This window comes from Struthio camelus, chromosome 1, assembly GCF_040807025.1.
Source record: "Struthio camelus isolate bStrCam1 chromosome 1, bStrCam1.hap1, whole genome shotgun sequence".
Classification (NCBI taxonomy): domain Eukaryota; kingdom Metazoa; phylum Chordata; class Aves; order Struthioniformes; family Struthionidae; genus Struthio; species Struthio camelus.
Genome location: NC_090942.1, coordinates 106,749,622 through 106,760,137, shown reverse-complemented (window position 1 = coordinate 106,760,137; position 10,516 = coordinate 106,749,622).

Sequence of the window (10,516 nt, the reverse complement as noted above, 5' to 3'; positions counted from 1 at the left end):
AAGATGAGCCATATCAAAAGGGCCAGCAGATAGATATACCCCAAGCTGCTAATTCTCAGTTACGTTGGGGGAGAAGGATATTTTGATGTATGCTTGCCCTATTCTTAAAACTCTTCCCTAACCATCTGCTGCTTGCCACCGCAAAAAAGATACTCAGCTAGACAGACCTAGCCTTCTGATATTTTTATTCACTGAAAGATACCCTGGCCCTGAAAATGCATCCATGATGAATTCATTCATAGTAACGTTTAGAATAAAACTAATACTAACATTATTTAAAAGTATTTTTTCCCGGGGGGAGGGGGGGGTAGGGTGGGAAGGGGAACCAGGACATACAGTACATACAGTGGAAGACAGCTTTGTCTGGCTTTTTGTTCTTTAGTAGCTGTAATGTAAGAAAGAAGGTGGGTATCTCCTCTTCCATCAGAAACATTTCCCTTCTTAAGACCAGCTCCTCCAGAAAATAGCTCAGTCTCATGAAGCTATTATGTGAGCTATGCTGTGCACCTCACATCTCTTACTGCCCTGCAGCCAGCCTCTTCAGAAAGCACTGTGATCCAGTGTTGGGAACGGAAAGTAGGAGCAAAGAACGAATGAGATGAAGAAAATTGTTCTGACAACACCTTCTATTAGGTCTGTTCTCTTCCTTTTAGAAAGGGAGAGAATGTGTTTGCTTCACATTTTGCTTTGTGATAGGAAAAGAAAAACTGGTCCATGTATCTAACGGCCTGATTTTCCCAGATACAAACTATCTGTGGTTCCTGCTGATGTCAGCAAACATACTGGTGCAAAACATTGCCAGTAATGAAGCCTTTAAGTCCTGACGCTTCCAATTCAAAATATCCAGAAGCAATTATATTGCTATTTCCAGAGACCAAGACAAGTGGGTCTTTGGAGCTGGGTTTTTTTTTTTGGTTGGTTGGTTTTTAACCCATTCCTCAGGGATCTCTCACTCTCAACATCAATACCATAGCAACCAAATTTATCTGTAGCAGAGATGACTGTGATCTCAGCTCCTGTAATTCCTGCCTCTTGTGGACTTATTTCACCTTGTTGCTGGTTTTCCCAGGAAGAACCTGGGAACTAACAATGCACAACTACAATTACCACTTTCACAACTGCGGATAAATCCAACCCATAAAGAGTCTCCCACGCAGGTATTCAACAATGAACAGAAAAGAGAGGCTTTCTAGGTGGACATCTAACTGCCAGGAGGCTTTAATAAGAGCTGGCATGTATCTCAGACTTTCTGGATGAAAGTTTCCTTCCCATCTTTCAGCACAAGGTTGTTCTGGGTATTGGCCTCCCACTTCACAGCCAAATGTGACCCAGTTGTGCCATATATCCTGAACTGAGCTGCATGTAAAGTACCCACAAACCTCAAATAATATCCACCTTGAAAAGAACAGGAGTAAGAGTAGACTTGACATGTAGCAGAAACGAAACTCCTGGTGCTTCTTCATTACCCATCAGCCAATTTTACATGTAGCATCACTCACCTTGCTTTAGGCAGTGCCAGTCGGGGACAGAGCCACAGACCTACTAGGCCTCTCTCCTTTAGCTGTTCACTGCTCCTCCTCCTTCTGCCTAACCCCAGTGAAGCTAATATTCCCTGAAGGCAACAGCTTTCTCCTCCCAAGAAGAGTTGTGAATATCCTGCAAGAAGTCCCAGGAAGCCCCTGCAGAAACTCAGCCAGGAGCCAGCTACTCCACCCACAAGGAGCCACATGCATGGTCCTCCTTGGACTCCTCGTACACAGAAGGCATGGTTTTTTTTGCATACCTTAATTTTCAAGAAGGGGAAATTTTGTATCCTCTTCTGGATTTATAAAGCAACTAGATCAGTGCTTCCAAATACCAAATCCATATTGTTGTCATGTGGTGAAGGAGAAGGTTTAGTAGGTTTCTTTTTGTGGTTTTTGTTCCTGTGGTTTTTACACCGAGTGGAACAAATAAGCGGTGCAACAAAACATGCTTGAAATAGAAACCCTTATTATCTCTATGGGAAAAAGTTAAATATCATATCTCTCAAACGTAAATGAAAGTCATCGTACCAGTGTAAGTATGACCTTTATCAGTGCTTGCAATCTTTTGATGCAGTGTAGTAAGCCAAAGGGGATGATTCTACTTTATCTGCTTCTTCCCCCATTATAGAGGTTTTTTTTGCTGTCAAAGTTAACTGTTTTATGAGCCAGCTTAACACCTGTAGGTCTGCATCACTCACAGGCTTTAGAAAAATTCTTCACAGTCAGACTGCTTGCCCCATTTCTTTTCTGGGCTGCAGCTGGTTGGCAGCACTTCTGGCAGTTTTATGCTCAATGCAAGAGAGTATCATGCAGAAGGGGAGAGTTGCCAGGGAAAACCCAGTCCTGCAGCATGCCCTTATTTAACCTTGTGTTGCCTAAACCAGCCACTCTTTTTTTTTTTTAGCCCAATGGTCTGCAGGTGGAAAATATGACATAAAGTCAAGTCAGCCTCCCACTAATGTTGATGCTGTCATGGGATCCTGGGCACTGCTGGTAAAAGTTCTTCTCTGCTTTCTCATCTTCTCAAAGTGGATCCTTTTCAGTAGAACTGCTGCCAGGGGTGCATCTCCCAAGGACTCCAGCTTGTACAGCTGGGCACAGCAGCCCCTTACTGCTGATCTCCCACACACCAGCAGGCAGCCGTTAGGCCAACCTGCAGTGGGCTCCCAGCCCCAACAGGCAGCCCTGGCTCAGCACCCCTTTTCCTCCTCCAGTGAGAGGAGTCCTTCCGGCCCTGGGGCCTCAAGTCAAGTAGCTGCAGCCCTGTGATCCTCCCATGCTTCCTGTTTTCCTCACTGTACCTTTTTGTGCCGCTGCAGCAACATCCATCCGACCAGCTCTTTAGTCACACTGTAAAGATAAAAGCCATTTATCCATTTTTAAACCACTGTGAAGTAGAGGTAAAACCATCACAAAAGTAGCTACAAAAATAGTAAGAGACATATCCGCTTTGCAGAGACACGCTAAGAGGGTGCAGAGTAAGCACCAAGAAGAGTCCAGTCTCGTGGAGCTGCTGGAAGGCCAGGGGCTAGCATCAAAATGCGGATGGGAGATCCGAACGATGCTTGCAGTGCTGCCTCACCAGTTTTCTTCACCTCTTTTCCTCCTCGGCTCCTTGCTTGGAGAACCAACAGCTGTATACCTCAGAGCCCTCCTATGCAGCAGAAAGTTCCTGGGCCATTTGCAAAGTCATTCGAACTCTGGGCAGCACACTGTCCATGCATAGTTTATCATCAGGGATAGTTTTTTCACTGCTGTGATGATAAATACCCTCAAGCTAATAGGATTCAAAAATGCATTCAAAGGGACACACTGGAGGCACTTTTGAACTATGCAGACTTCCAAAAAGCCACTTGGAACAGGATGATTTTCCTGAATAAGGGAACATCTCATGTAAAAGAATGCAAGTTGTGGACACTGACTGCAGTTTACATGGGAGTCACTGCAAGTGAAAAACAGAAAAAAGAAAATATTATTCAAAGTCCAGATTCAATATTTTGGAGTTCATCACTTTTACTCAGCTAAGCATGTGTGGACTTATAAAAGCTAGCTTTAATACATTTAATGAGGCACCAGGAATAGCAATCTGATTATGCCCATAAGGGACCTTGGCTGAATGCACAGTTGGACAGTTATCCTGAAAATCAATTTTCCACTAAAAAAACATTTTCAGTTGGAAATTTTTAGACTATAAGTCTTTTTTTTTCTTTTTGAGGTCCTAAAAATATGTACTTCACTCAAACTTGATTCTTTCTCTCCACACAGTGCAGTTCTGAGATGTCTAGTGAAAGGACCTTTGGTGTCTTTCCTATAAAATGGACAGATTGTATTGACCTGACAAGGGAAAAAGGGATAAGGGCGCTCTAGGTTTCTGACCAGCTCCTTAAAGAAAACCCAATCCTGTATGACTGCACTATAGTCAAAGAAAGGGAGATGTTGTCCTGATTTGTCGAGAGTTTTGATTTGGGAAAATTAAAACTTTCATAGTGCTGAAGGGCACTTACCCGACAGAATGCCTACAGTCTTGACTGTGTATCCTCCGTAACAACATGTACCTCCACAACAACTGTTGTCCACAATAGGCAGAACATATACATGTTTTAGGGATTGAAAAGTCATACTGACTGGAGTTTCACACTGACATGTACTCACATCCCTTCCCAATTATCTTGGGAACAGACTCATGGTCCTTCCCTCAATATAGAATTTCTGTCTGGTGTCTTATTACTTGCAGTTTTGCTGCGAGCACCTTGTATTTGAGGCTCTTCTCACTTCAAGCACTCACTTTCACAGTAGTTACAAAGCAAACTGTTTAGAAAGGTATATATAAATAGCACAGAAAACAGAAATTTGAAGAGTTAAAAATCTCCCCAAGCTTAAGAGAAGGGCTTCTTTAAAATTCCTACTTCATCTTCTAGTGCCTTGCAAAAATCAAAATATAGTGCTCATGAGTCTCTTTTCAGTTGTTCCTTATATTTGCCAGGAGGTGGAAACATAGCTACACTACCCTGCAGGAGAAGCATCATGTTGCTGTGCAATGGTATATAGCATGCCGCCTGCAGAAGAACAGTGCTAAAAATATCTGCTGTCTGGATCAGCTCAGCAGAGCCCAAAACACAAGATCATACAGCGCTCTTCCTGCCCCCTCACAGCTAGTGAGATAGCTGTACAGCTTGTTGCTAGTTCCCAACATCAAGGATGCCGTTAAGCACCTGGTTCTGTCAGATGTAACACACTAATTTATTTCAACAAGAATCCAGTATCAGGCTACCTTTGATGAAAAAACCGATAAAACATAAGTGCAGCCCTTCAGAGCTGATAAACAATCAGATACCTGGCAAAGCGATCAGGAGATAAATAATCATTTGACTTATTTATTGAGAAAACACTATCTTTTGCATTCAAAATCATCATGCACAAACGGCCAAATAGGAAAACATGACATAGAAGTCAGATATTTTAGTGACAGTGGAAAACATTCCCAACTATGCTAACAAATACAGATGTAACCACCTTTCCATTGTCATTTGGTAGCAACATTTAAGCCTTAAGAAACTATCCCTTACACAAAACGCAAATTTACATAAATATTTGCAAAAGGAAAAAGGAACACAATATCATTCAAAAGACTGTAGGAAAAATAAAATAGCTTCATTCTTACAGTAACTCATATAACATAAGGAATGTTATTTTGTCGTTAAGGGAAGCAGCTCAGACGTCACAAACTGAATCTTCGTCACAAACTGAGTCTTCGTGGCACAAGTCCTTCAGAGGCAGGGGTAGCGGAACACACACACACACACACGACAACACAACAGAAAAGCCCTAATGCCGTTAGGGAACAAAATGTACTAATCCAAATCTATAAAACACAGGCTTATCCAAAAAGTGACTACTACAAGACTGCTTCTCAGATGCTGTATTGAAGGGTCATCTGGCCAATAAGACTGTCACGTGTCTAAATCAGCTGCCTGAGCTGAGGCTCAGTATTTAATTTGCAGGATACCTTATGTCACATTAGCACCCAACCATATATTTCTAAAAGACCACACAAACACCTTCTAAAGCCCATAAAATAACAGTAACATGCTCATTCAGTGCACTCTGCTGTGGCATGACCAGGAACTGGACACTGTGACAGGTGGCTTCTGTGGATGTTGGCCTGAATTCAGCTCAGCTGCACCTCCTGCAAAATCTTTCAAAAATAAAACCTCTGATAGTTAGCTGGGGTCATGGGTCATTTTACCTTCCTGCCTGAGGAGCTCTAGCCCACCCACCTCAATGGAACGATTACAATGGGGAAGGAGAGATCATTAAATATCAGGGTTATGCCAGAAATTCACCTGTATGACTTGTGATTTTGTAGGAAACAAATCATAGCCTTTTTTTTTTTTTTTTTTTTTTTTTTTTAGGAAAAGATCTATGCCTCTCTTCTTACCTTTGACATATACAGTCATCCAGACTATCATGGTTACTGCTCACATCTTCTCCAGCTGAGAATCCACACTCAGAGCATCATTCAATTCAAAGTCACCCTCTGTCTTCTCCGTGGTATTGACAATGTTCGTATCTGATATGACAGTGACCAACATGCAAATAAAAGCCTGCAGAACTGCACCTTTCCTTATCCCAAACCTTAATGTCATAAGGTGACTACAGAGAACACATTCACTTAATATTCTTAGTCAAAATACGTTGGACGAAAATTGAAGGAGGCAGAAGTTGAATATAATCCCTATGTCTTAAAAAAGCTAGGAGAATAGCTTGGAAGGAATGCGAGTTGGTTGCTACCAGCTGCCCCTTATCAGAACAGCCCAGAACAAACCTACAAAGCTGCATTACTGGTGGAGAACCTTGGCGAAGAGATATTCCCTTCTGTTGGAGACTTGGAACTGGAATCATTTCATAAGACCAGAGGACACCATACCATATGATTACTTATGAACTCTGCAGAAATGATTACACATGGGCACTACGTGTTTCAGCCATTCCAGTCGTTCTGCGCGTTATTTTTTCTAACTTAAGTAATGAAACAATAAAATTCATCTCCATAAGAACAAAATAATTCACCATGCTGACTGCCATATCATGAGTCCTACTCCCTCTAAGCACCAGACCTCTCTGAGATCTGCACATACTGCAAGGTGGTTGAGGGGTGATAGAATATTTACATACACAGAAATTCTCTATTTAAGAAAACATACAGTTCTCCATTTCAGAGAATATAACTTTACCACCTGTGAAGTTATTTGTGACTAAAAAAAAAAATCAAGAATAGCTGCTAAGTGAACCAGAGTACACCCATGTCTAGCCTGAGAGATAGAGACTAGTGCACATTCCCCTACGCTGCTTTTTCCACCCAATTTGTTTCAGTACTGCTGGCAGTGGTGCTAAGCGCAGAAATCACAGGAGAAACCATTCTCCATTAGCTTGGAGAAATTCACAGCCAATCTAAAACAACTCCCAACATTTTTCACATGTCAGCATGCATAGATGAAGAGACAGAGGAATATGAAACTTATTCCCTATGTCACAGTGTGGCAGCAATCATTTTTAGTTGCACATCCTAGGAGGAAAGGATACACCTTCATGAACACAGTTTTTATAACACAGAAATTTCACTTCAGAGAGAACCATGCACTTTCCCAACTCTCTCTGCAAGAAAGACCTCAGACTTTCTTACCCATTGCGTTCACTCTAATAAGGTGGCCCTTCGCTGCTAGGGCAGCATTCTTTATTTTGGCCCTATACTGGTATGGGCCGCTGTCGGATTGGTTGACGCTCTGAATTTTGAGGAGCAGAAGTGACATGATGCTGGTGCTGGGGTCTGAGGTGTGTGATAGGTGCAGGCATTCCAGCTCTTTTCCAAACTCCATCTCATTGTTTTGTTTCCTCCTTTTTTTATACCAGTGGGCCTCTAGTAGTGAAGATCGATCCCATTGATGCCTGATGGTGCAATTCAAAGTCAGGGTCCCCCCTTCTTCCATGTATTTCATGCCAGGTGCATAAATGATTTCCAGCAGAGCAGACATTAACTGAACTGACTTTTGTGCCTGGCCATCCCCCCGTCCCTCAGCATACTTTTCTGAATGTTTATGAACACTGAAAGCAGGGACCATCTTATGCTCCAGATATGCACATAGCACCCATGATAACAGGTACCACAGTGACAATAACATTTTTTTCCCTAATGTTTGAGGAGGAAAATCATTATATCCTATCCTAAGTCTTGCAGCAAAGACATCGAGCTAATAAAGTATTCTGTATACAAACTGGTGGTCTCACAAAAACGAAAGATGAAAAGAACATTACTCCTTCAAGAAAAAAAGTGAAGACATCAGGGGAGAGAGACATTTAGGGTTTTTTTTCACTTGTTTGTTTCTTTTCAACTTGACATTTTTTGCTTTTGTCAAAAGTCGAACTGTTCTAGGGGAAGATAATATAAAAATATTGAATGGCTCTAAATACTGCTTCTTTTGGAATCAGATTTCACCTTATGGCTCCCTGGGCAAAATTCAGCAGAGGATGAAACAAAAAGATGGAAAAAAAAAATCCTGTTTCTTGTGGGACAGTATGTCCCACTGGAAGCGGATTGCAATAAATATTTTTTCTTTCCCAGAACCCAGACAGCATCTCTCAGCCAAAACAAGTAACTCCTATACAGGATTAAAAAATGCCAACAGCATGCCTTTCCTTTTCAGGGATCCTCCTTACCTGATACCAGCATTGCCAGCACTGCCATTTGGAAAATCAGAACAGGGCTACTTCCTTTAGGTCTAGTTAGGAACCCTGGCATTATAGTCATCTCCATTTAAAAAAAATAAAAAATAAAAAGTAAGAAACCATAGGCAGTTATTGATGCGTTCTTCTCATGGTACAGAAGAGAGCTGGTATCCCATAGCTTGGTACTGCAAGCCTGTCTTAGCACTTACTGAGCAATCAAAAGCGCACAGACCTCCCTCTGAAGCAATGAGCTTGGAAACAGCATAAAGCAACCTCTCTGCATTTAAGCAAAAAAAAAAAAAAAAAAACCAACAACAACACTCAAGATGATAGCTATCACAAACCAGAACACCCCACACATGAACTATCTACAGGCAACAGGTATATTCAGGCTCTGAGGAGACTGACTAAAACAGCTGAAAGCTAGAATTCAGACCACAATCACATAATTGTTGCTCCTACAGTCTACAGTGATTTTAACATCAGTCAATAACTCCTAAAAGCTGCCCAAAGTCCTTCATAATTGCTTCTCCTCCTCAACAGAGGATCTGCATCAAATTATTTTGCTAGTATAGGCAAGAAGAGCCAGACTACCAGCAAACAGTCTTGGGATGTTAAAATGAACATACAGAAATACAGGCTACTGACTTCTCTTTTCACTGATGAAAAAACATTTAAATTCTTATTACTTATACATTATTGTATTTGTATCCTGAGTAGGAAAATTTTGATGTGGGCATCAGATACCAAAAATAGAGAAATTCTGCAGAAAAAAAAAAATGCTTACCACGACATCTTCCTGTTTCAGACTAGTGTTAAGAGGTAGGAGAATTTCTTTCATTACATCAGAGCATAGGCTTTCCTTTCCCCTAAGGAAACATAGCTATCCTTTTAGAAATTTTTTAAAGTGCCAGACTGTTAAGCAGGGCTTTGCCACTGCTGGGGAAGGAGAAAAAGCTAGGGAAGATTTCTTGACCTCCGTTTACTAAATGGGTAAGTGTTCTTTCTCTAAAAAATTATCCTTTGAGAGATTCTGAAGCCAGGTAAGTATTCAAAAAAAAATCAAAAGCTTTGTTTTTTTAATTTGGTTTTGTGCCTTTTATTCCCTCCCTCCCTTCTCCTATCACCTTAGACCAGAACATGGAAGAAAGACAAGATAGGACTCGTGCTTGTTTCATGTTGTCTGGTGCTTGTGATCCTATGTGAATCAGTTTATTTTGGTATACCATGATCTTCCTGTCTGCCGTGAAGGGCAGAAAAATGGTGGGCGTGAAAATGACAAGGAAGCATTTATCTACACTTCTCTGCACCAGAGAGGCTGTATTTGCGAAAAGCCTAACGTCTGCTTGATTTCTTCACTGATTCTTCTCTTTCAGCCCGTTATTGCCTGCTTTTAGGAAGGGTCCCCATACACACTTTTTTGCATCAAGCTTTCGGTTATGGTCAGTTACCCAGGACCACAGGATTTTACTGGCTCTGATCAGCTCAGTCCAGTTTACTCTGTCAGATGACCCAGTAATTTGCAGAAAATTCCACTATCATAATCTTAAGAAAAATTGAAAATAAAAAATAATAATAATAATAATTCAAGCACTCAGAACAGGTTTAAGTTCCAGAGCCCAGGGAGGAAGTATGAGTTGCTCTTTAAACAGCTTTTTAAAATGTGTACAGTGGCTAATGTGGGCAGAATAACCAGAGCTGCCAGTTCACTTCACAGCCTCCATAACTCATTAGAGCAATAAAAACTCCTGGTATTAGCAGAAGGCAGTTTAGTGTCTGGACATGTTTACTGGAAGCGTAAATTTTCTATGCAGCAAGGCCATTAACTTTTGGATTTACTTTCAAATTTCCTTAATTTAAGAAAGCATCACACTGGTGAAAGATGCTGGCTTGAGAGCTCAAGACAGAAACATTACTCATTCACAAAGCAAGCACAATTCGGAGAGCAGAGGGAGATTTCCCTTCTCCTTCCTCTCTCTCTCATGTCTCAGGGCATCCCAAAGCCATCACCTCTCCTGTGGGAAAAGCAACATGTTGTTTGAAGTCCATTCAGCGCCAAGGCAGTCGGTGGAGAGCGCTCACGGTTGCCCTGCCTTCACAGGTGAACCTGAAGGTACATACTCATGAGCAACCAAGATTGAATGGTTTCTGAAGGTTCCCCTCAGAAATAGGACAGACAGTGAATGGCCTTTTTATCTGAGAAGGGCCTAGACTGCCTTGCAGCCAGCATCTGGGGTTGCTAGGCAATAGGCAAATATTGAGTGTGC